The sequence below is a fragment of the Hypanus sabinus genome, unplaced genomic scaffold, assembly GCF_030144855.1.
Source record: "Hypanus sabinus isolate sHypSab1 unplaced genomic scaffold, sHypSab1.hap1 scaffold_1258, whole genome shotgun sequence".
NCBI lineage: Eukaryota > Metazoa > Chordata > Chondrichthyes > Myliobatiformes > Dasyatidae > Hypanus > Hypanus sabinus.
The window spans coordinates 71,803-99,250 of NW_026779323.1; the positions used below are offsets into that span (position 1 = coordinate 71,803).

Genomic DNA, 27,448 nt, shown 5'->3' on the forward strand with positions numbered 1-27,448 from the left:
GGGATTGGCTGAGTTAAACAGAGAAACTGCGCCCCACAGGTTGCGATTAAAGAAAAAGGAGAGATCCACACGGAAATCCGGACAGAAAGTTAACGCAGCCTGTTTGTTTTCCTCTTCGGGGTTGCTACATTGATCCCACTCCCGCCTCCTCCCGCTGTCAGACCCGTCCTGAGCCGGTGAGTGTTAGTGTGACCCGGACTGCGGCAGTCCCGCTCTACCCCGGCTCACCCGGCCCTGTCCATCTGTAATGAGTGACCACTCCCGCCTCCTCCCGCTGTCAGACCCGTCCTGAGCCGGTGAGAGTTAGTGTGACCCGGACTGCGGCAGTCCCGCTCTACCCCGGCTCACCCGGCCCTGTCCGTCTGTAATGAGCGGCGGACACATCACAGCCGAGTGGCCTCGGGAGCAGCAGCTCAGGCTCAACTCTCCGTACACGGTGAGAACATCGGTGCAGGAACATTGTCGGTCACCCGGGAAGTCGGACTGTGATTTCCCGGGACCATATTGAACGCCGTCCGGTTACAACATCAGAGGTAAGTGTTGTCTATGATTCTGTAAAATTATTCAGCGTTTACAGCGAGGCTCAGCTTTGGTCGGGATCGGGAGTGAATTTCGTGGGAGAAGGGAGTTCATGCTAACGAGTCAATTACTGACCAAATGGATTCAGAGAAACGAGGGTGGTTTCTACCGATTGGGAGCAGAGGGCGTCTTTCACCCCGGTAGTGAGATGTGAAATATCCCACGGGCCAGTGACCCGTCACCGATTTCTCTCAAACAAGAGGAAAAAGCAAATGCTCGAAATCCGAACAACAGACACAAAATGCCGGAGGAACTCTGCAGGCCAGGCCGCGTCTATGGAAAATAGTACAGTCGACATTCGAGAGCCCAGTAATGTTATTTACATTGTGCCTTTGGTTCTACTGCTCTTCCCTGTAGAAGAAGGGGGTTAAATGCAATATTAAACTTTCTTCATATTTGAATAACAGTGTTTTGTTGAACCGGTTTGGATTTGAATTCAGTGGAACGGCCGCTCCCTGTTCTAAGGAATGTGACGGACAGGCAGCTGCTTGCACGCAGACCTGAGCACCGAGTCTCACAGAACAACAAGCCGCACCTTCCAAATCAGTCAATCATCTGCCCTCTTCCTCATTCCAGTCCAGTCCTGATGGCGGGACTCGGTCCGCAACGTCGACTGCTTACCCCCATCCTTAAATGCTGGCTAACCTGCTGAGTTCTCCCAGCACTCTGTGTTGCCGTGGTTACGTGTGATACGTGTGGGGTTGTGGGCGGGATTATTTGTAAGAAACGGTATACAGTATTTACACTGTCAGAAAGCTCTCACACTCTTGGGGAATTTGCTTAAGAATAATTCAGCTTCGGATATTTATTTCGGATCTTTATTTCCAAACAACAAGTTGTCCCTGTATTGAATCAGCGATCAAGGAGATATTTGTTTATTTTGAGCCATTTCTGGCGGCTTTGCTTTTTCTGTTCCCAGTGTTAGAATTTTCTGAGCTTGTGACTCAACACATTTCTGAAGTAAGAAATGCAGATGCGCATTTCAGCAAGGCATTTGATAAGGTGACCCATACAAGGATTATTGAGAAAGCAAGGAGGCATGGGATCCAAGGGGACATTGCTTTATGGATCCAGAACTGTCTTGCCCACAGAATGCAAAGAGTGGCTGTAGCCGGGTCATATTCTGCATGGTGACCAGTGGGGTGTTTCAGGGATCTGTTCTGGGTCCCTTACTCTTCGTAGTTTTTATAATTGACCTGGGTGAGGAAGTGGAGGAATGGATTAGTAAGTTTGCTGATGACACAAATGTTGGTGGTGTTGTGAATAGTGTGGAAGTCTGTCAGAGGTTACAGTGGGACATTGATAGGATGCAGAACTGGGCTGAGAATTGGCAGATGGAGTTCAATCCAGATAAGCGTGAAATAGTTCATTTTGGTAGGTCTAATATGATGGCAGAATATAGTATTAATGGTATGATTTTTGGCCCCGTGGAGGATCAGACGGATCTTGGGGTCCGAGTCCATAGGACGCTCAAAGCTGCTGCGCAGGTTCACTCTGTGATTAAGAAGGCATTTGGTGTGTATTGGCTTTCATCAATCGTGGAAATGAATTTAGGAGCCAAGAAGTAATGTTGCAGCTATATAGGACCCTGTGCTCAGTTCTGGTCTCCCCACTACAGGAAGGATGTGAAAACCATAGAAAGGGTGAAGAGTAGATTTTCAAGGATGTTGCTTGGATTGGGCAGCATACCTTATCAAAACAGGTTGAGTGAACTCTGCCTTTTCTCCTTGGAGCGACGAAGGATGAGAGTTGACCTGATAGAGTTATATTCGATGGTGAGATGCAGTGGTCGTGCGGATAGTCAGAGGCTTTTTCTCAGGGCTGAAATGGCTGCCACAGGAGGGTACATGTTTAAGGTGCTTAGGAGTAGGTAAGAAGAGATGTCAGGGGTAAGTTTTGTTTGATGCAGAGAGTGGTGAGTGGTGTAATGGGCTGCCGGCAACGGTGGTGGAGGTGGATACGATAGGCTCTTTTAAGAGACTTTTGGATAGGTACATGGTGCTTAGAATAATCGAGGGTTATGGGTAACCCTAGTAATTTCTAAGGTAGGGTAAATGTAGGGATGTCTCAGATTGGGTCCATGGCATTCTATAGTGGGTGGGTGAGCAGCCAGATGTCTTGGTGCATATTGGCACCAATGACATGGGGAGGAAAAATTAAGGGTTTCCTGGGAGCTAATATAGGAAGCTAAATAGAAAGTAGAGAAACGGGATCTACTGGGTAGTAATCTCAGAATTGCCTGCTGTGCCACTTACCAGCCAGGACAAGAATGGAATGATTTGGCAGTGGCTGAGGAACTGGTGCAGGAGTTAGAGGTTCAGGTATATGGATGACTGGGATCTCGGCTGGGCAAAGTATGACCTGTATAAAAGGGATGAGTTACACCAGAATTCCAGGGGAACAAATATCCTTGCGGGCAGGTTTTATATTTATATTGCGGGCAGTCAATATTTGGGAAATTAAAATCTCCCACGTGAACAACCCTGTTATTTTCACTCCTTTCCAGAATCCGTCTCCCTATCTGCTTCTCGATGTCCCTTTTACTATTTGGTGGTCTATAAAAACCCCCAGTAGGGTAATTGACCCCATCCTCTTCCTAGCTTCCAGCCACGGAGACTCCGTAGACAACCGCTCCATGATTTCCTCTTTTGCTTCTGTCGTGACACTCTCTCTGATCAACAGTGCCACATCCCCACCTCTTTTGCCTCCCTTCCTGCCCCTTCAGAAACATCTAAAGCCTTGCACTTGCAGTAGCCATTCCTACCTCTGCACCACCACGTCTTTTTACTGGCCACAACATCATAGCTCCAAGTGCTGATCCACGCTCTAAGCTCATCTGCTTTATTCATGATACTCCTCGCATTGTCCTCCCTTTCGCACTGTCTCCAAACTTTCTCTATTTGTGAACCAAGCCTCCTTTCCTCCGTCACTTCAGTTCGGTTCCCACTCCCAGCAATTCTAGTTTAAACCCTCCCCAAAAGCCTTAGCAAACCTTCAGATGTGAAATGTTGCACTTTGCGAGGTCAAATGTAAAGACTCCATATTCGTTCATGGACGAGGCACAGACAGATCTTGATGTCTAGGTTCTTAGCTGCTTGTAATGTGTTCTACAATTTAATGAGCTGGAAATTCGTTCCGATGGCACTTTTGCATTCGTCATTTGAGGAATTGAAAACACCAGTCAGGGTGTTCTTTTTCCCATTTTCCAAAGCGTGAAATGGGCTGCATATGGGAAGAAGTGCGGCATTCCTTCCATGGAGCAGAAGGAATTTTCGGAACGCTGTCTCCATTAGAAGGCACGATTCAGAAAGAGGGTGGTCGAACGATAGACAGAACAATGGGGACTGAGTGGAGAACTTATAGAGATGAGTACGATTATGAGAGGCTTGAGGTAGATGTAGAATCGGTCTCATTTTACAAGGGTCAAAATGTTTAATGTATGTGCAAGTTGCTGAGAGGGGGCAATTATTTTACATAGAAAGTACCGGGTGCCTGGAAAGTACTAGCGCAGAACAGCGCAAGTTTTCCTGAACAACTCAGGAGGGCAAATTTTGCAGGGGGATGGGAATTGGAGTTATAATGCTGAGAATGGGGTAGTTAATTAACGAACAGAGGCAGTGTACAGTGATACTGCTAGAATGGTGAGGCTGATGATAGGGCAAAATTGCAGTCAATGGGATGAGTTGCAAAGTAAAAGCAAACAAAATAGAAACGGGAGAGGACAAGACTGACAGTGTTACAGTTAAATGCGAGCAGCATCCGGAATAAGGTAGGCGAACGCAGCAAAGTTACAGATTGGAATGTATGACATTGTGGGCTTCACTGAATCGTGGCTGAAAAAATATTTTAGCTAGGAGTTTAACATCCAATGATACACACAGTATCGAAAGGACAGGCAGGTTGGCAGAAAGGGTGGCGTGACTCTCGGTGGAAATGAAATCAAATCATTAGAAAGCGGTGACATAGGGTAGAGCTAGGAAACTGAAAGGTTACAAAGACCCTGATGGGGATTATATACAGACCCCCACACAGTAGTAATGACATGGTCTGAAAATTACAGCGGGAGATAGAAAATGTGTGTCAGAAGGGCAATGGTACGATAGTCCTGGGATATTTTAACATGGTAAAATCGGATTGTTATGGTCTTTTATTATCCCACTTGTCACGATAGTATTTCTAGAGTTTCCACCAGTTCAATATTGTCCAGAAGATTGCCTGGATTTACGGATGCGTGTTTTTTTTAAATTCTGTGTTATTTTATGAGCAAAGGCAATGTATATCCGGCTGTGATATTTAATATAAAAAATCCTGTAGTAAATCCCACTGGCAGTTTTTAAAATTATGGACTTCTACACTTAGTGGGCAATTCATATCTACTTCCTAAACCTAATGATATGGCTCTGAGTGTATGTTTGGAGTGTTGTAAAAACAAGCCTGAAGGCTTTGTGTGTCAATGCGAGGAGGGAACATTCGTAACAAGGTGGATAAATTGAATGTGCAGATAGTTATTAATGAATATGATATAGTTGGGATCACAGAGACATGGCTCCAGGGTGACCAAGGACTCAACATCCAGGGATTTTCAATATTCAGGAGGGATAGACAAGAAAGAAAAGGAGGTGGGGTAGCATTGCTGGTTAGAGAATAGATTAACGCAATAGAAAGGAAGCACTTTAGCTTGGAGGATGTGAAATTGATATGGGTAGAGCTGCAGAACACTAAATGGCAGAAAACGCTGGTGGGAGTTATGTACCGGCCACCTAACAGTAGTAGTGAGGTTGTGGATGCCATTAAACAGGAAATTAGAAATGCGTGCAATGAAGGAACTGTAGTTATAATGGGTGAACCAAATTGATAACGGTGCTGAGGAAGAGGATTTCTTGGAATGTATACGGGATGGTTTTCTGAACCAACATGTCGAGCAACCAACTAGAGAGCAGGCCATTCTAGATTGGGTATTGAGCAATGAGGAAGGGTTAGTTAGCAATCTTGTTGTGCGAGGCCCCTTGGTTAAGAGTGACCATAATATGGTGGAATTCTTCATTAAGATGGAGAGTGACATAGTTAATTCAGAAACAAAGGTTCTTAACTTACAGAAGGGTAACTTTGAAGGTATGAGACGTGAATGAGCTAAGATAGACTGGCAAATGATACTTAAAGTGTTGACGGTGGATATGCAAAGGCAAGTATTTAAAGACCGCATGGATGAACTACAACAATTCTTCATCCCAGTTTGGCAAAAGAATAAACCAGGGATGGTAGTGCACCCGTGGCTGACAAGGGAAATTAGGGATAGTATCAAGTCCAAAGAAGAAACATAAATTAGCAAAAAAAAAAGCGGCGCACCTGAGGACTGGGAGAAATTCAAAGACCAGCAGAGGAAGACAAAGGGCTTAATTAGGAAAGGGAAAAAAGATTATGAGAGAAAGCTGGCAGGGAATATAAAAACTGACTGTAACAGCTTTTATAGATATGTGAAAAGAAAAAGATTGGTCAAGACAAATGTAGGTCGTTTACAGTCAGAAACAGGTGAATTGATCATAGGGAACAAAGACATGGCAGACGAACTGAATAACTAGTTTGGTTCTATCTTCACTAAGGAGGACATAAATATTCTTCCCGAAATAGTAAGGGACCGAGGATCTAGTGAGATGGAGGAACTGAGGGAAATACATGTTAGTAGGGAAGTGGTGTTAGGTAAATTGAAGGGATTAAAGGCAGATAAATCCCCAGGGCCAGATAGTATGCATCCCAGCGTGCTTAAGGAAGTAGCCCAAGAAATAGTGGATGCATTAGTGATAATTTTTCAAAACTCCTGAGATTCTGTATTAGTTCCTGAGGATTGAAGCTTGGCTAATGTGACCCCGCTTTTTAAAATGGAGGGAGAGAGAAACCGGGAAATTATAAACCGGTTAGTCTGACATCGATGGTGGGGAAAATGCGAGAGTCAGTTGTCAAAGATGTGATAAAAGCACATTTGGAAAGAGGTGAAATCATCGGACAAAGTCAGCATGGATTTGTGAAAGGAAAATCATGTCTGGCGAATCTTATAGAACTTTTTGAAGATATAACTAGTAGAGTGGATAGGGGAGAGCCAGTGGATGTGGTATATTTAGATTATCAAAAGGCTTTTAAAAAGTCCCACACAGGAGATTAGTGTGAAAACTTAAAGCACACGGTATTGGGGGTATGGTATTGATGTGGATAGAGAATTGGTTGGCAGACAGGAAGCAAAGAGTGAGAGTAAACGGGACCTTTTCAGAATGGCAGGCAGTGTCTAGTGGGGCACCGCAAGGCTCAGTGCTGGGACCCCAGTTGTTTACAATACATATTAATGATTTAGACGAGGGAATTAAATGCAGCATCTCCAAGTTTGCGGATGACACGAAGCTGGGCGGCGGTGTTAGGTGTGAGGAGGATGCTAAGAGGATGCAATTGGATGTGACTTGGATAGGTTAGGTGAGTGGGTAAATTCATGGCAGATGCAATTTAATGTGTATAAATGTGAGGTTATCCACTTTGGTTGCACGAACAGGAAAATAGATTATTATTTGAACGGTGGCCGATTAGGAAAAGGGGAGGTGCAACGAGACCTGGGTGTCATTGTACACCAGTCATTGAATGTGGGCATGCAGGTACAGCAGGCGGTGAAAAAGGCAAATGGCATGTTGCCATTCATAGCAAAAGGATTTGAGTACAGGAGCAGGGAGGTTTTACTGCAGTTGTACAAGGCCTTGTTGAGACCGCACCTAGAATATTGTGAGCAGTTTTCGTCCACTAATCTGAGGAATGACATTCTTGCCATAGAGGGTGTACAGAGAAGGTTCACCAGATTGATTCCTGGGTTGGCAGGACTTTCATATGAAGAAAGATTGGATCGACTAGGCTTATATTCAATGGAATTTAGAAGATTGAGGGGGGATCTTATTGAAACGTATAAAAGTCTAAAGGGATTGGACAGGCTAGATGCAGGAAGATTGTTTCCGATGTTGGGGAAGTCCAGATCGAGGGGTCACAGTTTAAGGTTAAAGGAGAAGCCTTTTAGGACCGAAATGAGGAGAAACTTCTTCACACAGAGAGTGGTGAATCTGTGGAATTCTCTGCCACAGGAAACAGTTGAGGCCGGTTCATTGGCTATATTTAAGAGGGAGTTAGATACGGCCCTTGTGGCTAAAGGGATCAGGGGGTATGTAGAGGAAGCAGGTACAGGGTTCTGGGTTGGATGATCAGCCATGATCATACTGAATGGCGGTGCAGGATCGACGGGCCGAAAGGCCTACTCCTGCACCTATCTTCTATGTTTCTCTGTTTCTATCGCGGCTGTACCCCATCCAAATCCAGTGTTCGTCATTCAGTGACGCTCGTCTGCACCCCGGCTTTTGGAGCGAATGGCTATTTCAGTTACCGTCGTCTTCCTATCGGATTTAATCAGTCTGGTCAATCTCCTTGATCTCTCCCATTAACAAGGCGTTTCCACCCTCAGAACTGCTGCTCACTGGATTTTCTTTCGTTTTGTTTTCGCGCCATTCGCTGTAAACCGAGCGACTTGTGCGTGAAAATCCAAGGAGATGATCAGTTTATGTAATGCTTATGCTAACCTGTCTTGCACCAGCGATCATTCCACAGTCAAGGTCACTTAGACCACACTTATTCCAGATTTGGATGTTTCGCCAGAACTACAACTGAACCCCTTGACCATATCTGCATGTTTTATCCTTTGAGTTGCTGCCACGCATTTAACAAATTCACATTAATGAGCGGCTGTACAGTTGTACCTAATAAAACGGCCATTTAGTGCATTTACCATTTAGACGGGCCATCACCTATCTCGAATTTGAATATGGGTGAGATTTGGTGCTGATTATTGCAATTTTCCTGTTTCCAACAACGGGTTGTCGCTGAAAAGGCAGTTTGGGGTAACCTGGAGAGAGAGACTGCCACTGTTCCTTCTGAGCCGCGCTGGTGTGCGGCTACGCTGTAATTAAAATGCTCATGTCACGGAGCATTTGTTGCAGTGCAGATGGATTAAAATGAAGCTGGAAAAAAGTTAATGAAATCTGAGAGTTTTTCTTTGTTGCACTATAATTTATTATATCCTTCCATTAATAGATGAAGACAAAATTATATACTTTTTGTCAGTCCATTCTAAATATTCATAGCTGTGCGTTACAAAACCACACAATCTAAGATGTTGTGCTTTTTTCAGGCCGTGTCAAAATTTTCGGCTCAGAGCAATGGCTGATCCACGCAGCGACAAAAATACTAATTACTGGGAACGCTGGAGACTGGACCATGTTAGAGTCAATGCATATTAATCTCGATTGAATATGATACTTTACTGTGCTTCATTATGATACTTTATTTTGGTATCTTATTTTATATTATTAGCTACCTTGACTTCATATTTCACCTTTTCTCTGCTTATTCATTTTTAATTGCCTTCTTTTGATTATTAAAAGCTACCCGATTCACTAGCTTCAACTATTTTTTCTATCTAGGATGTCATCTTAAATCAGGATGTAGATAGCCCGACAAAAGCAGGAGCTGTACTGAAACTGATGTTGGGTAATTATGCTAGCTAGATACCCGATCATTTGGTGGGTGAATGGTTAGAGCAGAACTTCTTAAGAGAGCAATAGAGAAGGAAAGTGTAGACTTTGCGGGAGAGTAAAGAATTGGATTAGGGTAAAATACGAATTCACTGAGCAAGAACTGCTGAGAGTTACTGGGAGACAACTGCTTCTGGCAAGTCCACATCTGACATGTGGAGGGTGTTTAAAGTGCATCTGCACGGAGTATAGGACGGGAATATTCCAGTATGAAGAAATGATGAGATTGGCAGCGTCAGAGACCCTTAAATATCATGAGAAGTGATGAATTTAGTCAAGCAGGAAAAGGAAAAGTATTTAAAGCTCAGGAAGGTCGAATCAAACAGAGCCCTCGAGAATGTGTGTGTGGTCCTTAATAAGTAACTTACATCAGTATTTACCAAGGAGAAAGACACAGAGGATAGGGAGATCAGTGCGGAGAGTACAAGTATGCTCGGGCATTCTGAAATAAAGGAGGAGACACTGTTGGGTCTCTTAAAGTGCATTAAGGCGTATAAGTCTCGAGGCCCTGATGGGATATACCCCAAGATACAGAGAGAGGCAAGTGAAGTGATTACTGGGGCCTTAACCAATATACTTGTGACCTGCCTAACCACAAGCAAACTCCGGGAGAACTGGCGAGAACCTCATGTTGATCCATCATTCACGACGTGATCCAGGATATAATCCTGACACCTGGCGAGATACAGTCAGCTATGAACCAAGTGCTGATAAATGGGACCAGTGTAGACAGTGAGTGGATGGTCAGAACTGGGAAGGCCTACGTGCTGTGTGATCCACACCTCCGGACATGCCAGATTAACGATGGTGGAACCGCAAGGCATTGATTTCAAAACTCCACACCCCTCTCCAAGCTGAATAAACCAGACTGAACCCCTTTGTCACCACTGGGAATATGTGTTTCTGTCAAGGTAATATACAGATTGGACACTTCAGCTAAACAACTGGCAATTGATAAAGTTCCTTTGACTTCTTCCATTAATGTTGCTTCCTTATAGCAAAACTAACCCTCTCACTGTGTCAGCAACACTGATTAAATCCGGCCCCAAACACCGTGTTTTCATCCCTGCACATTGTAACTGGAACCATCTCACTGTGGGTCTGATGGAGACACAACCCCTGCCCTCTGCACATGTGATCACATCTCCCCTGCTTCTGACATTTTAAATACCCTCAGAACGGTTTTCTGATTCAGTCTGAAGGTTATGGTACATTCAGCTCGTTTTCAGACCTGACAAACCATATCTTCTCACTGCATCTTCCACCTCTTTCCTCCTCCTCCAGGGAAGCTGCATTTCCATAAGACCATAAGGCCTCCTTCCAATCAGGCACCGATTCATCAATGCTGGAATCTTTCCTGTAACACCACGGGCTCGTAGGTTGCTAAGCAGCCTCAAGTGTGGCTCCTTGTCACAGACCTTTCGAAAATCCAAGTACCCAACATCAACGTATTCACATCTCTCTATCCTGCTTGCTACTTTCTCAAATAGAATTAGCCAAATATCCTGCTACTAATTCAATATGCCAGCAACAACCTTCGCCAAATAAGAGACCCCGTGAATTTAATTTATCGCTCATTGATGAAAAATGGTTGATGTATGTGTGCAGTAAATGCGATATCAGGCAAATTCACCAGTGGGAAATGGCCTGAATTTCATATGATGGCGCTGTGATCCTGTAATTTGATTCCAGTAAGTGAACAATAAACTGAAGGAGAAGGGCATCCATATCTTGCTCTCGACTTTGACTGGTGGTTATCTCTGGGAGATGGTAATCTCGGCACAGCCGCTCCCCACTTGTCCATTACCCTAATGTTATAACTGCGGACAACTGTTAAGGGTTGCTTTTAAAAGGGCCAACTTAAAATCAGTGCAAGTCCAGGCTGAGGGAGCACAGTAAGATCTGGAGAAAGGGAATGCCTACTGTTCAAAAAGAACATTATTCCAAATGCATAATATTCCATCAGAGTGGAGAGCGCCCTTCCTTCTGCTGTCTCTGTGCAAAAAAACCCACAGCGATCTTTGCTCTGGGCTGTCACTGGAGTTTTATAATCTGAGAATAAACTGGTCCCAAGGTGAATAATAAATCCAAGCGAGACAACCAACTGAACAGTACCAGGATGTGGGCTATGCTTCCTCCCTGGAGGTGGTAAAATATCGCGCACTGAAGTATTAATTCTAGTTCGGACCACAAGTTAGAAAGACACATTGAAGCAACGTGAGTTTTTGTGTGGTTTCACATAAGCGTTGTCGAACAAGGTGTGTTATTACATGCTGAATAGATTGAAGTTCAGGTTGATGAGCGTGTTATCAACTGAACAATGCTCAGGGTATGTGTTTAATTCCGCCGAACACATTTCCGGGCAGACAAGGGAATGAAGTCTTGCAGGCGGTCGCAGGGGAGTGTCACTGAGATCACAGTCCTGTTGTGATCATAGAGAATGGCGGAACAGGACTGAGTGTGCGAATGTCCTGTTACTAATTCCTCACTTTATGTGGTGGAACTAGTGTGAGTTTGGAATTCTCTTCCTCAAAGGAAACGAGAAGTAGGGATTATTTTCAGTGAGTTTAATTCCGCAGCGGAGAGATCCTTGACAGACAAGGAAGTGAATTGGTCCAGGCGGTCGCAGGCATGAGTCTCTGAGATAACTGTCCAGCTGTGATCATAGAGAATGGCGGAACAGGACTGAGGGGGCGAATGTCCTGTTACTAATTACACATACCAGCAGCGCACTCTGACTGATAAGAAACGTAGTGAAATTAATGTTTTTCCCCATCGTTCTCTGACGAGGAACGGTATGAGTAATTGTAAAATAAATGCGATGCTGGTTGATATATGTCTGAAGTAAATGGGTTGCGAGGCAAATTCGCCATCGGGATATGACCATAATTTCATATGATTGCTACTGTGTGTATCTTACCCCACCACCGACTCAGGCAGTGCAGTCCACGCACCAACTACTCTCTGAGTAAAAAACCTTCCTCTAATATTCTCCTTGAACTTCCCTTACCTTTAAGCCATGTCCTCTTGTACTGAGCAGTGGTGCACTGGGGAAGTGGCGCAGGCTATCTACTCTATCTATTCCTCTTAATATCTTGTACAACTCTATCATGTCTCCTCTCATCCTCCTTCTCTCCAGAGTGATGTCCTAGCTCCCTTATTCTCCCTTAATCCATACTCTGTAAACCAGGCAACATCCTGGTAAATCTCCTCTGTACCCTTTCAAATACTTCCACATCCTTCCTATAGTGAGGCGACCAGAACTGGACACAATACTCCAAGTGTGACCTAACCTGAGTTTTATAGAGCTGCATCAGTACATCGCTACTCTTAAACTCTATCCCTCGTCTTATGAAAGTTAACACACCATAAACTTTCTTAACTACCCTATCTAACTGTGAGGCAACTTTCAGGGATCTGTGGACATATTCCCCCAGATCCCGCTGCTCCTCCACACTACCAAGTATCCTGCCATTTACTTTGTACTCTGCCTTGGAGTGTGTCGTTCCAAAGGATATCTCCTCACACTTCTCCGGGCTGAACTCTGAGAAGTGCCACTTCTCAGCCCGCTTCTGCATCCTATCAATGTCTCTCTGCAATCTTCGACAATCGTCTACACTATCTACAACACCACCAAACTTTGTGTCGTCTGCAAACTTGCCAACCCACCCTTCTACCCCCTCATCCAGGTCGTTAATAAAAATCATGAAAAGTAGAGGTCCCAGAACAGATCCTTGTGCGACATCAGTAGTCACAACCCTCCAATCTGAATGTGCTCCCACCACCACTACCTTCTGCCGTCTGCAAGCAAGCCAATTCTGAACCCACCTGGCCAAACTTCACTGAATCCCATACATTCTGACTTTCTGAATAAGCCTACCGTGTGGAACCTTGCCAAATGTCTTACTAAAATCCATGTTTGGAGAAGGAAGGTGGAGGATACGAACGGGAGTGCGGCGGGAGCCATCTTGAATTTTTCTTATTCTCATCCGAGTTAAAAGAGGTGGGACTGCGCAGGCGTGTGAAGGCGGGTGGTGAAGTGGGGGAGATGTAAAAAGCACACAGCCTTAGGCAGCGGGCAGCATCATTTTGCGGGCAGCAGAGTGAGGTGGGAGCAGAGAGGAGGAAAGGGCTTGGGTTCAACGGGCTTAGGCGGAAGCGGGCGAGGCAAGGTAGGTTTAGGTTTCAGTTTTTCGTGCTATTTGAGGAAAGGGGGAATTATGAATGTGAGGGCAGCTTGTTGTCCTCTGTGTCGGATGTGGGAAGTCCTGGAGTCTCATAGCCTCCCGGACGTCCACATCTGCGCCAGGTGTGCCCAGATGTGGACCGTGTTAGGGAAGTGGAGATGCAGCTCGATTGCATTCCTCTGGTCAGAGAGAGTGAGGAGGTGATAGAGAGGAGTTACAGGCAGGTGGTCACACCAGGAACACGGGAGGCAGACAGGTGGGTCACGGTTAGGAGAGGGAAGGGCAAGAAGCAGGTAGTAGTGAATACCCCTGTGGCTGTACCCCTTGACAATAAGTTCTCCTGTTCGAGTACTGCTGGAGGGGGCAACAACAGCTACACCTCTGGCACAGAGTCGGGCCCTGTGGTTCAGAAGGACAGGGAAAGGAAGAGGAAGGCAGCAGAGATAGTGGACTATAGTTAGGGGGTCAGAAAGATGATTCTGTGGACACAGGAAAGAAACTCAGATGGGAGGAGGAAGGTACTACAGAGTACCCCAGTGGCTGTACTCTTTGACAATAAGTACCCCTGTTTGAGAACTGTTGTGGGGGGGACTGCCTACCTGGGGGAAGAAACAGTGATCATACCTCCGGCACAGAATCCGAAGATCTGCAGGGTAGGGAAAGGAAGAGGAATGCATTAGTAATAGGAGACTCAGTAGTTAGGGGGTCAGATAGGCGATTCGGTGGACACGATCAGTAGACCCGGATGGTAATTTGCCTCCCTGGTGCCAGGGTCCAAGATGTTTCCGATCGCGTCCTAGGTACCCTGATGTGGGAGGGTGAGGACCCAAAGGTCGTGGTGCATATAGGTACCAATGACATAGGTAGGAAAAGGGAAGAGGTCCTGAAAGGAGAATATAGGGAGTTAAGAAGGCAGTTGAGAAGAAGGACCGCAAAGGTAGTAATCTCAGGATCACTGCCTGTGCCACCCGACAGTGAGAGTAGGAACGGAATGAGGTGGAGGATAAATGCGTGGCTGGGTGATTGGAGCAGAGGACAGGGATTCAAGGTTCTGGATCATTGGGACCTCTTTTGGAGCAGGTGTGACCTGCACAGAAAGGACGGGTTGCACTTGAATCATAGGGAGACTAATATCCCGGCGGGGAGATTTGCTAAGGCTACTAGGGAGACTTTAATCTAGAATGGTTGGGGGGTGGGAATCAAATTGAAGAGACTAGGGGAGAGGTGGTTAATTCACAAATAGAGAAAGCTAGTAGACAGTGTGTGAGGGAGGATAGGAAGGTGATAGTGAAGGGGAGCGCTCTGACTGAAGATGTAGGGGAGAAGGAAGAAAAAAAATAATGAAGTTGATTGCATTCTTAGGGATAAGCGGAGAGGAAGAGGTGGAGAGTTTCTTAAATTGATCTATTTTAATGCTAGGAACATTGTAAGAAAGGTGGATGAGCTTAGGGCATGGATTGATACCTGGAAATATTATGTTGTAGCTATTTGTGAAACATGGTTGCAGGAGGGTTGTGATTGGCAACTAAGTATTCCTGGATTTTGTTGCTTCAGGTGTGATAGAATCAGAGGGGCAAGAGGAGGAGGTGTTGCATTGCTTGTTAGAGAAAATATTACAGCGGTGCTTTGGCAGGATAGATTAGAGGGCTCATCTAGGGAGACTATTTGGGTGGAATTGAGGAATGGGAAAATGTGTAGTAACACTTATAGGGGTGTATTATAGACCACCTATTGGGGAGCGAGAATTGGAGAAACAAATTTGTAAGGAGATAGCAGATATTTGTAGTAAGCACAAGGTTGTGATTGTGGGAGATTTTAATTTTATACACATAGACTGGGAAGCCCATTCTGTAGAAGGACTGGATGGTTTGGAATTTGTAAAATATGTGCAGGATAGTTTTTTGCAGCAATACTTAGAGGTACGGCCTAGAGACGGAGCAGTGTTGGATCTCCTGTTAGGGAATGAGATAGGTCTGGTGACGAACGTATGTGTTGGTGAGCACTTCGGGTCCAGTGATCACAATACCACTAGTTTCAATATAATTATGAAGAAGGATAGGTCTAGACCCAGGTTTGAGATTTGTGATTGGATAAAGGCTAACTTTGAGGAGATGCGAAATGACTTAGAAGGGGTGGATTGGGACAATTTGTTTTTTGCGAAGGATGTAATAGAGAAATGGACGTCATTTAAAGGTGAAATTTTGAGGGTACAGAATCTTCATGTCTCGGTTAGGTTGAAAGGAAAGGTTAAAAGTTTGAGAGAGACATGGATATTGGAAACTTGGTTAGGTTAAAGAGAGATAACTACAATAAATATAGGCAGCATGGAGTCGATGAGGTGCTTGAGGAATATAAAGAATCTTAAGAAAGAAATTAGAAAAGCTAAAAGAAAATATGAGGTTGCTTTGGCAAGTAAGGTGAAAATAAATCCGAAGGGTTTCTACAGTTATATTAATAGCAAAAGGATAGTGAGGGATAAAATTGGTCTCTTACAGAATCAGAGTGGACAGCTATGTGTGGAGCCAAAAGAGATGGGAGTGATTTTGAACAATTCTTTGGTATTCACTAAGGAGAAGGATATTGAATTGTGTAATTTAAGTGGAACACGTAGGGAAGTTATGGAAACTATGACCATTAAAGAGGAGGAATTACTGGCTCTTTTAAGGAATATAAAAGTGGATCAATCTCTGAGTCCTGCTCAGGATATTCCCTAGGACCTTGAGGTGTAGAAATAGCAGGGGCTCTGACAGAAATATTTCAAATGTCATTAGAAACGGGGATTGTGCCGGAGGATTGGCGTATTGCACATGTGTTCCATTGTTTAAAAAGGGTTCTAACAGTGAACCTAGCAAATATAGGCCTGTCAGTTTAACGTCAGTGGTTGGTAAATTAATGGAAAGTATTCTTAGAGATGGTATATATAATTATCTGGATAGACAGGGTCTGATTAGGAAGAGTCAACATGGATTTGTGCGTGGAAGGTCATGTTTGACAAATCTTATTGAATTTTTTGAAGAGATTACAAGGAAAGTTGATGAGGGTAAATCAGCATATGTTCTCTATATGGACTTCAGTAAGGCCTTTAACAAGGTTCTGCATGGAAGGTTAGTTAGGAAGGTTCAATCGTTAGGTATTAATATTGACATAGTAAAATGGATTCAACCGTGGCTGGATGGGAGATGCCAGAGAGTAACGGTGGATAACCACTTGTCAGGTTGGAGGCCGGTGACTAGTGGTGTGCCTCAGGGATCTGTATTGGGTCCAATGTTATTTGTCATATACATTAATGATCTGGATGATGGGGTTGTAAATTGGATTAATAAGTATGCAGATGATACTAAAGTAGGTGGTGTTGTGGATAATGAAGTAGGTTTTCAAAGCTTGCAGAGAGAATTAGGCCAGTTAGAAGAGTGGACTGGACGATGGCAGATGGAGTTTAATGCTGATAAGTGTGAGGTACTGCATTTTAGTAAGAATAATCCAAATAGGGCATACATCATAAAAGGTAGGGCGTTGAAGAATGCAGTAGAACAGAGTGATCTAGGAATAATGGTGCAAGGTTCCCAGAAGGTGGAATCTCATGTGGATAAGGTGGTGAAGAAATCTTTTGGTATGCAAGCCTTTATAAATCAGAGCATTGAGTACAAGAGTTGTGATGTAATGTTAAAATTGTACAAGGCATTGGTGAGGCCGAATTTGGAGTATTGTGTACAGTTCTGGTCACCGAATTATAGGAAAGCTGTCAAAAAAATAGAGAGAGTACAGAGAAGATTTACTGGAGTGTTACCTGGGGTTCAGCACCTTAGTTACAGGGAAAGGTTGAACAAGTTAGGTCTTTATTCTTTGTACAGAGGAGATTTACTAGAATGTTGCCTGGGTTTCAGCACCTTAGTTACAGGGAAAGGCTGAACAAGTTAGGTCTTTATTCTTTGGAGCATAGAAGGTTGAGAGGTGACTTGATAGAGGTATTTAAAATAATGAGAGGGTTAGATCGAGTTGACGTGGATAGGCTTTTTCCATTGAGAGTAGGAGAGATTCAAACAAGAGGACATGATTTGAGAGTTTTGGGGCAAAAGGTTAAGGGCAGCACGAGGTGCAATTCCTTTACTCAGAGAGTCGTAGTTGTGTGGAATGAGCTTCCAGTAGAAATGGTAAAGTCAGGTTCAGTATTGTCATTTAAAGTAAAATTGGATAGGTATATGGACAGGAACGGAATGGAGGGTTATGGGCAGACTGCGGGCCACTGGGACTAGGTGAGTGTAAGAGTCGGCAAAGACAAGAAGGGCCAAGATGGCCTGCTTCCATGCTGTAAATTTTATATGGTTATCTGGTTAAATGTAGATTACATCCACTGCACTATTCTCATCTATATGCCTGGTCACCTGCTCAAAGAACTCTATCAGGCTTGTTAGACACGATCTGCCCTTCACAAAGCCATGCTGACTGTCCCGGATCAGACCATGATTCTCTAAATGCCCATAGATCCTATCTCTAAGAATATTTTCCAACAGCTTTCCCACCATAGACGTAACGTAAGGCTCACTGGACTATAATTACCCGGACTATCCCTACTAGCTTTATAGAATAAGGGGACAATATTTGCCTCCCTCCATTCCCGTGGACAACGGGGACATAACGGTCCGAGCCAGAGGATCAACAGTCTCTTCCCGCGCCTCGTGGAGCAGCCTGGGGAAGTAGAAGAGGAGCAGCGTCAAGCCCGGGGACTTTACCTTCCCAATGTATTTTAACAACCTCAACACCTCCTCTCACTTAATATCAACATGCTCCAGAACATCAATCTCACTCATATTGTCCTCACCGTCATCAAGTTCATTCTCACTGGTGAGTACCAAAGAGAAGTATTCACTGAGGACCTTGCTCACTTCCACAGCCTCCAGGCACATCTTCCCACAATTACCTCTAATCGGTCCTACATTCATTCCTGTCATCCTTTTGTTCACATAATTGAAGAATGCCTTGGGGTTTTCCCTTACCCTACTCGCCAAGGCCTTCTCATGCCCCCGTCTTGATCTTCTCAACCCCTCCTTAAGCTCCTTTCTTGCTGCCCTATACTCCTCAAAGGACCCATCTGATCCTTGCTTCCTAAACCCCATGTATGCTGCCTTCTTCCATATGACTAGATTTTCCACCTCACTTGTCACCCATGGTTCCTGCACCCTACCATTCTTTATTTTCCTTACCACGACAAATTTATCCCTAACTACCTGCAAGAGATCCTTAAATATCGACCACATGTCCATTGTACATTTCCCTGCAAAAGCATCACACCTGCAAGTTCTAGCCTTATAACCTCATAATTTGCCCTTCCCCAATTAAAAATGTTCCTGTCCTCTCCGATTCTATCCATTTCCATGATAATGCTAAAGGCCAGGGAGCGGTGCTCACTGTCCCCCAGATTCTCACCCTCTGAGAGATCTGTGACCTGTCCCGGTTCGTTACCTAATACTAGATCTAGTATGGCATTCCCCCTAGTCGGCCTGTCAACATACTGTGACAGGAACCCATCCTGGACACACTTAACAAACTCTGCCCCATCTAAACCCTTGGAACTAATCAGGTGCCAATCAATATCAGTGAAGTTAAAGTCACCCATGATAATCCTGTTATTTTTGCACCTTTCCTAAATCTGCATCCCAATCTGCTGCTCGGAATCTCTGCTGTTACCAGGGGGCAATAGAATACCACCAATAGAGTAACTGCTCCATTCCTGTACCTGACTTCCACCCATACTTACTCAAAAGAGGATCCTGCTACATTTCACACCCTTTCTGTAGTTCTAATAGTATCCCGTACCAGTAATGCCATCCGACCTCTATCCCTTTTAAAGCACTGAAATCCAAGAATATTGAGATTCCATTCCTACCCTGGCGCCAGCCAAGTCTCTGTAATGGCCACTGCATCATAATTCCATTTCCATATCCAAGCTCTCAGTTCAACACCTTTGTTCCTGATGCTTATTGTATTGACGTACACGCACTTTAGCGCTTCTACCTTATTAAGTTTACACCCTTTATTCTGCTTATCTTTCCTCAAAGATATGTTAGACCTGGCTTTACTCCATGCACTTCTTTCACTGCTCTCTCGCTCCAGGTCCCATCCGCCTTGCAAAATTAGTTTAAACCCTCCCGAACCATGCTAGCAAACCTGCGTCCAAAGATGTTGCTTGCCCTCAAGTTCAGGTGTAACCCATCTAATCTCTACAGGTCCCAAATTCCCCAGAAAAGAGCCCAGTTATCCAAAAATATAAAACCCTGCCCCCTGCACCAACTCCTTAGCCACGCATTCAGCTGCCATCTCCTCCAATTCTTGTACCCGGTCAGAGACATCCCGGACCCTGGCACCCGGGAGGCAACAAACCATGCGGGTTTCCTTCTCACGTCCACAAAATTTCCTGTCTGCTCCCCTGACTATAGTTTCCAATGACATCAGCTCTCCTCTTATCCGTCCCACCCTTCTGCACCACAGGGTCAGACTCAGTGCCAGAGGCTCTGCTACCGTGGCTCACATCTGGCCGGTCGTCCCCGCTAACAGTATACAGGATGGTAAACATATTATTCAGGGGAATGGCTACAGGGGTGCTCTGCACCTCCTGTCTACTCTCTTTTGCTTTCCCTCCTTGCACAGTCACCCAACAACCTGCTTCCGGCAGCCTAGGTGTGACTACCTCCCTGTAGCTCTCATCTATGACTGGCTCATTCTCCCTTATGAGTCGAAGGTCATCCAGCTGCTGCTCCAGATTCCTCACATGGTCTTCCAGATCGACCAACCGCCTGCACTTCTGGCAGATGTGACCCTGCGGGAGAGGGGAGTTCCCCCAAGACTGCCACATCTCACAGGAGAGGCACATCACCGTCTGAGGAGGCATTGAAAAGTCTAATTGGGAACAAGCTCGCCCTCCGCCTCTTCTCGTTGAAGCCTCCCCAGTCAAAGTCTCAAAGCTCCACTCCTTCACCGGCCCACTCACTCACTGGCTGCTTTTCACAGGCTGCTCCGCTTGAGCTACCCTCTATTTACTTGTTTGAGTTTTTCAAACTGCTTGGTCTCCTGACCTCAATTGCCCAATCAGCTGTTCTCTGCTGAGTCTGAGCTGTTCAAATCTTGATTGTCTAATCAGCGGTTTTCTGCTGAGCTATTCAAATCTTGATTGATTTGATTGCACAGTCCAACTGCCCAAACTGCCAGAATCTCTCGTGTCAAAGCCTCAAAGCTCCACTCCTTCACTGGCCCACTCACTCCCTGGCCGCTTTCCACCAGAAGGGCGTACACTCCCTTCAGAATTTCCAAAGAAGCAACCCAATCTGTCTAATATTTCCTCACCGTTGCATTGGGGGATCTTTATTTTGTTTTCCATGTACAGAGGTTGAGTGAAAATCGTGTCTCCGGTATTCTCCACACAGATCAATACATTGCAGCAGTACATTGAGGTAAAACAAATCATTCTGGTTACAGAGAAAGTGCAGTGCAGGTAGACATGTGGTGCAAGGTCACATCGATTTAGACTGTGAGGTCAGGAGTCCACTCATCACGCTGTTCGCTTCTAACAGCAGAATGGACACCGTCCTTGAGCCCGGTGGCATGTTTCTGTTTTATTTTATCTTCGCCCCTATGGGGCATTAGAAATGAGAATGGCCAGGGTAGTGGGGATCTTTCCTTCTGTGGCCTGCTTTACTGAGTCAGTGGGAAGAATAGACAGGGTCCATGGAGGGGAGGTTGGTTTCTATGATGTACTCAGGAAAGGATGTTGTGTGCATTGACTGTATGGGATGTACTACACCAGGGTCTGAATGAACTGAGAACTAAGAAATTGGTTGGGGTGGGGTGACATTTACAGTTTAGGGTGTTGCTGATATTTTACAATCAGTTACTATCTGTGCATTAAAATGATGAGGGAATACTGCAGTTGCAGTAAATTTAAAGTGAGGAGGAGAAAATACTGGAGACGCTCAGCTGATCCGCAGCATCTCGGACAATCTCCGTTCTGGAACTGGGTCTTCCACCATTTCTCCTTTCAGAGATGTAGTCTGATGTACTGAGTTCCCAGCGTTTCTACTTTATAATTTCACATTTTGTTCCTGCTACATTGCAGGAAATATGACAGCCAACTGTGCTGGGCAAGATCCCACACAGCAGGAAGATTGTGATCAAATGTGCTCGGTCTAGCTGCTGGGGACAGGCTGAAGTGTATCTGCATATCTGCATCCTCTATACAGACCGAAGAACCAGGCTGAGCACCGGCCCCGCCAGAGGGTCATTAGGATCAAATTCCACCTTAATTTGTGAATCGGAAATGGCGGGAACACCACGGCAAATGACCGGCACCAAAGCGTCTTTGTATGGGTGATGATATTGGGCCGGTGACTCTGAGGATATGGAACTGGCAGTATACGGGCTTCGGTCCAGGTTGGTAACTCGACAGCTGGGATCGGAATTTCCTCAGTCTACAGTGAAGCTGAAATCCCGGGCCGTTGGACATTGGTTATGGGGAAATCACCGTCCACACTGCCCAATAGGACATCATACCTGTCAAGTATTTTGGAGATTATTTAAGAGTTAACTGGGGAGTTGGGTGAAATTGGGCAGTGATGTTGCATCTGAACTTTGGTAAAGTCTGTAATAAGATCCCGCATGGCAGCTGATCGGGAAGGTTCGGTCACGTGGGATTCACGGGGTGCTGGGGAGGTGGATTCACACCGGGATCGAGAACAAGAAGCAGAGGGAGATGATCGAAAATGGTTTTAGCGAATGGAGGCCTGTGACGAGTGGGATGTGTGTGTCAGTGTCGACACCTCTGTAATTCATTATTCATGCCATTGATTTGTATCTGAATATACAAGGTACGATTAGTAAGTGTGAATTGAATTGAATTAAATTGAATCGATTTCTTAAATCCTTCACATACATGAGAAGCAAACATCTTTATGTTATGTCTTGGTCTAAATGTGCAATGCGCAATGAAAGTAATTTATAATAATTTATAATGTATTGAGCAGTCCATATAATATAGAGTACACTCAATGCAGCGTGAATTAATCAGTCTGATGGCCTGGTGGAAGAAGTTGTTCCGGAGGCTGTTGGTCGTGGCTTCAAAATTGTTTAATGACATTGCAGTCCACAAGTGTAAAAGAGAACAAAATAATTGTTTCTCTGGATCCAAAGCAAGACAGAAAAAAAAAACAAAAAAACAAAATGACAATCACAACAATAAACAAAACACAATATATAATGTATGATAGTTTAAAAACATTGTTCGCATGTCCCTGAAGTGACGATAGACACAGGAGTTTCTAGACATTTGAGACTGGCATTGATTATACGTCCATAAAGTGACGTTAGGCACAGGAATGTCTAGAACTGTCAGGAAATGTTAAACTACTAGTGGGTGGGATGTGGAGGGTGGGTTAGTGAGTAGAGGTGTTGATCAGGCTTTCTATTTGGGGAAAATAACTGGTTTAAGCCTGATTGTCCTGGCGTGGATGTTACAGATTCACAATTCCTTTAAGGCAACACCAGAGTCTTCAAGCGAGTTTTGGGCATATATTGACATTTCTATCTCACGCAGCCTATTAAGAAGAAGGGTTAGGATATTAATGCTAAAGTTGTAAACGACACCGTGATTCCAAAGTATGCAGAATTGTGTGCAGTTATGGTCAGCTACTTGGTGGAAAGATATCGATAAACGTGAAAGAGTGCAAGGAAAATTACACGGACATTGCTGGTATTTAAGGAAATAATTATAGTGGTAGGTTGAACAGGTTAGAACAGGGGAATGATGGGGTATATACAGCTACAAGTAAAGGAAGGAACCATGGACCCTAGGTTGGGAACCCCTGCTAGCGATATAGAAATCTATGATGGTACAAATAGGGTGAATGCAGGTAGGCATTTTCCCCTCAGGTTGGGTAAGATCATGGATTTAGGGGAAACAATGACACATTTAAGGGGAATCTGAGAGGAAACTACTTCACTCAGAGGGCGGTGCGAATGCGGAAGCAGTTCCCAGCAGAAGTGAGAGATGAAGGTTCAATTGTGGTTTTTGAGAGATGGTTGGGTAGAGGGAGGTATAGAGGGCTGTGGTCTGGGTGCAGGGGGATGGGACCACACCGAACATGGCACGGGGTGAATGGGCTAACAGTCCTGTGTCTGTGCTCTAAGGGCTCTGTGAATCTCAATTGAAACTTCTACACATGAACCACATTTGTTGCAGACAGGTGGTATCCAACATTGTGTTTTTATTTTGGACGAGAGTCTGCACTGCTCAGAGCTCTGTAGAGCTGGAACTACCAGGAAATTTACTGAATGCACCTCGACAAGGTAAATACAACAGCTGAAATTTTAGTTTCACCGTTACAAAATGGCAGAATGTTCTGTTCATCTTTGCCATAATGAAACTCAGAACATGTCGCATTGAATGTGTTATTTCCTTTTTCGGTTATCTTTGCGAGCTACTTCCTCCTTTGCCAGGGCAACAGCTCACCAGAGCTGCAAGAAGAGCTGAACATGTTTATCGCTGTCTGGTTTCTGAATCTCAGCGGAGAGAGAGTGGCTTTGAGCATTCACTGTGCGGGATGGATGATGTATGTGCTGGAATGAAGAAACAACTAATGATTGTAGGGATTGCATCTATGCAATTCTATTCTGTGTGTCAAACATCTTGCAGTCAGTCAGTGTTTTGTGCATCAAAAGAACAAAAATAAATCTCATGTACTGTGCTTCCAGTGCTATATTTTCAATTTGATATTTAAAACATTTAGTTCCTGTTATACGCCGGGAAAAGTGGCTGCTAATTGACCTGGGCTACACCGCCCTCAACAATAAAATAATGAACAAATATGCTCAATCTAACTGTCGAGACAAGTTGAAATGTATCAGCGCCCTCTTTAGGACCCAATATCCATGTTTCTCCGTCCAGACAAAGGATCATCAGGCTCCAGTTCTGTCATGGGTTGGTGTTGGAGTGTAAGTTTTTGAACTGGGATTAGCTGAGACACTGCCGCATATAACCGGCAGCAAAGAGCCCTGAGAGAGTTGGTGCCTGAGATACAATCTAGGGATGGGGTCTCCAGGAATATGGAAATTGTGGTGTTTGGGCTTTGGTCCACGTTGGTGCTTTTATAGATGCGGCTGGGTGTTCCTCCTTCCGCAATGAAGCAGACGTCTCCGGTGGCTGGATATTGGTAGCGTGAATCCCTCAGTGTGAGATCTGGAAAAGATGTGCGAGGCTCTCGGTGTGGGCTGTGACCCTCTGAGGTTGGATCCCGGGATACCGCACTTGTTTTGACCCAGATAAATGCATCAGGGATTAAGTTGTCTGGGTTTATGAGCTGTTGAGCGAGTATTCCTGTTCTGTGCTCAGATGTTTGGTTCTGAATTTCCATTTGAAGTAAAGCAGAGAATGAGTCCTCATTCTATCCCTCACAGGGAGAGGCTGTGATTAAATACTCTGTTTTGTGTTTACACCAGTAGAAATAGCCCAGGGTTTCAGAATTCAATTCACATTTGGAAATCCCCCCTCACTGCCACCTGTCTATCTGCCAGTGAGAATCAAACAGAAACTCGAGATGCTGAAGATGGAACAGAACATGGAACAGTACATCACAGGAACAGGCCCTTCGGGCACAGTGGTGTGCCAAACCAGCTGAGAAGCAAATCAACCCCCCCATTCCCAAAACTAATTCCTACCTACACAATGTCCATATCCTCTCAATGTTCCTCACACCCACGTGCCTGTCTAAACGACTCTCAAACGCCTCCAATGTATTTGCTTCCACCACCATAACAGACAGAGCATTCCGGGCATCCACACCCCTCTGAGTAAAACAAATTACCCTCACATTTCCTTTGCATCTACTCTTTCACACGTTCATTGCATGTCTTCTGGTATTGGACATTTCAAAACAGCGAAATCATACTCCCTGTCTACTCCCATACTCCCATACTATCTATGTCTTTCATACTCTTATAAACCTCTATCAGATTTTCTCTCAGTCCCCACCGCTCTATGGAGAAGAATCCAAGATTTTCCGCTAAAAACTGGATGATGTTTGAATTCATTCTGACGAAAGGTCAGGAAACCGAATTGTTAACTTTTTTCCTCTCCCCACGGCTGTTCCTTACCTGCTAAGCGTTTCTAGTAATTCCAGTTTCTCTTTACTACATTCACCCTGGAACACTTTAAATCTCCTGCGAATGGATCAGTGCCCCTGCGCTCGTTTAGTAAGAATTGATGGAAGAGTAAAGAAACCACAGTTTTTCCCATTATCCTGATACCAAATGTCCTGTTTTTTCTTTCCCCGCAAATGTATTCAGTACAGTTTTTGCTAACAAGGTTCAAAGAATAATTCGAGGAATGATAAGCATTTTGCATGTGGAGCATTTGATGGCCCTGGGCCTGTGTTCAGTGGAGTTCAGGGGGTTGGTTGGAGGAGTAGGAGAAGATAGGGCGGGCTTGATGATTTACACCGACTGAATGACAAGAAGTCTGGATGCAGTGGGAATAGAGAAGGTGTCTTGATTAGACGGTCTAGCATCTGAGTGTATTGCCTCAGAATAAAGAAGCTTCACTTTGAAACTGAGATGAGAGCCAAAGATTGGTTAATCAGTGGAATTTGTTACTACAAAGCGTGGTGGAGTCTATCGTTGGGTATATATCATCTTCTGGATTGCTAAATAGATTGAGTATTATAGCAGGGAAGCAGGAATACAGTGCTGGAAAAAAAAACATGCTCCATGATTGACTATGGATCACCTATTTCTACTCCTATATATTATGACTTGTATCTGATACCATGACTGAACAATGACTTTTTTTTATCCCATCTCAATCAAGTGAAAATCTCCAGATGCAGTGTTGAGGGCAATCATTGGATATATTCATGTTCTGGATTGCTAAATAGGTTGCGTATTATATCAGGAAAGCAAGAATACGGTGGTGAGAGAAAATCCTCCAATATTGATTATGGAATAGACTAGAATGACCGAATCACCCAATTCTACTCCTATATATTATGACAGACTTTATACCGTGACTGAACAATGACTTCTTTGTAGCCCATAACAAACAAGAGAAAACATTTAGATGCTGGAATTCCAAGCAACACACACAAAAAGCTGGAGGAACTCAGCAGGCCATAAAACATCAATAGCAGAGAGTAGAGTTGACGTACAGATGCTGCCTGGCCTGATGAGTTCCTCCAATTCCAGATTTCTTCACTCGGATCCTGATATATGCGTTCAAGATTTAAATTTCAGGTTAATGCTTTGATCTCGTTTGTAATAGTTACATACATCATTATCTGTCTGGTTAAAGTTGGACCTGCGGTGAGAGGTTTATTGGAAGAAAAGCCCGTGACCGAAAGCAAACCACAACTGAAGACGAGGGAACAGTAACAAGGAACCAACCGGAGGACTGAAAGCACCAACTCGAGGGAACCCTTCTGACTCGGAGTTAACACTGGCTCAGTCAGGAGAAAGTTTGGTGAGTCTCATTTACTCAAACACTGGTCCTTTAGACATTACATTTCTGTACCAAAGAAAATAGGAAATAGCTGGAGGGAGGCTGAAAAATCCTAGAAGCGCCATTCCAGATGTACTACTGTGCTGTCAGCATCCCATCTCTCTGAAGCCACGCATATTCCCTCATGCTGTTTGCTCATTTCAAACTTCTCACTTCTCATGTTTCCTTGTTTGTCTGTATTACGTCATAATAATTTCAAAAAGCGTTGAGAATTCCCTCCCAATATAAGACGCCGCAACCGCTACCTGTTATAGTGATTGCAGAAATGCGGAATTACCATGAAATACAGCAACATGACATTGACTGCTCTGTCTATTACAAGCTGCAATGATATACTTGCCCTCGTTGTCATGCAAGCCTCTGCTAAGAGCAAACCCTCTTGGAGCCAAATGTCCCAGCACCACATTTCTTTCAGTTCTAACTAGCAAATGCCAACCAATAATTTACATTTACATAGTCTGGAGTCAACAAGCATTTTTCTACCAAGAAATTGTCAGAACTTATGAATCTACGATTAACAAGAAGTAGGTTTTGCAATG

The 27,448-nt window shown here is 44.5% G+C and overlaps 1 protein-coding gene across 2 annotated transcripts in view; it reads left to right on the forward strand.

The window, feature by feature from the left end:
- The first annotated feature begins 418 nt into the window (after window positions 1-418).
- The window catches only part of LOC132386685 (NACHT, LRR and PYD domains-containing protein 3-like), a 45,042-nt gene continuing 18,012 nt past the window's right edge, over window positions 419-27,448 (forward strand). Inside the window, exons 1-2 of one of the 2 annotated variants that reach the window (XM_059959030.1) lie at window positions 419-533; window positions 26,703-26,870. The gene's annotated coding sequence lies outside the window, so the exon portion shown is untranslated. Of the gene's footprint in view, window positions 534-22,807; window positions 26,871-27,448 lie in introns of those variants that run through there. The other variant, XM_059959029.1, reaches the window with a different exon arrangement.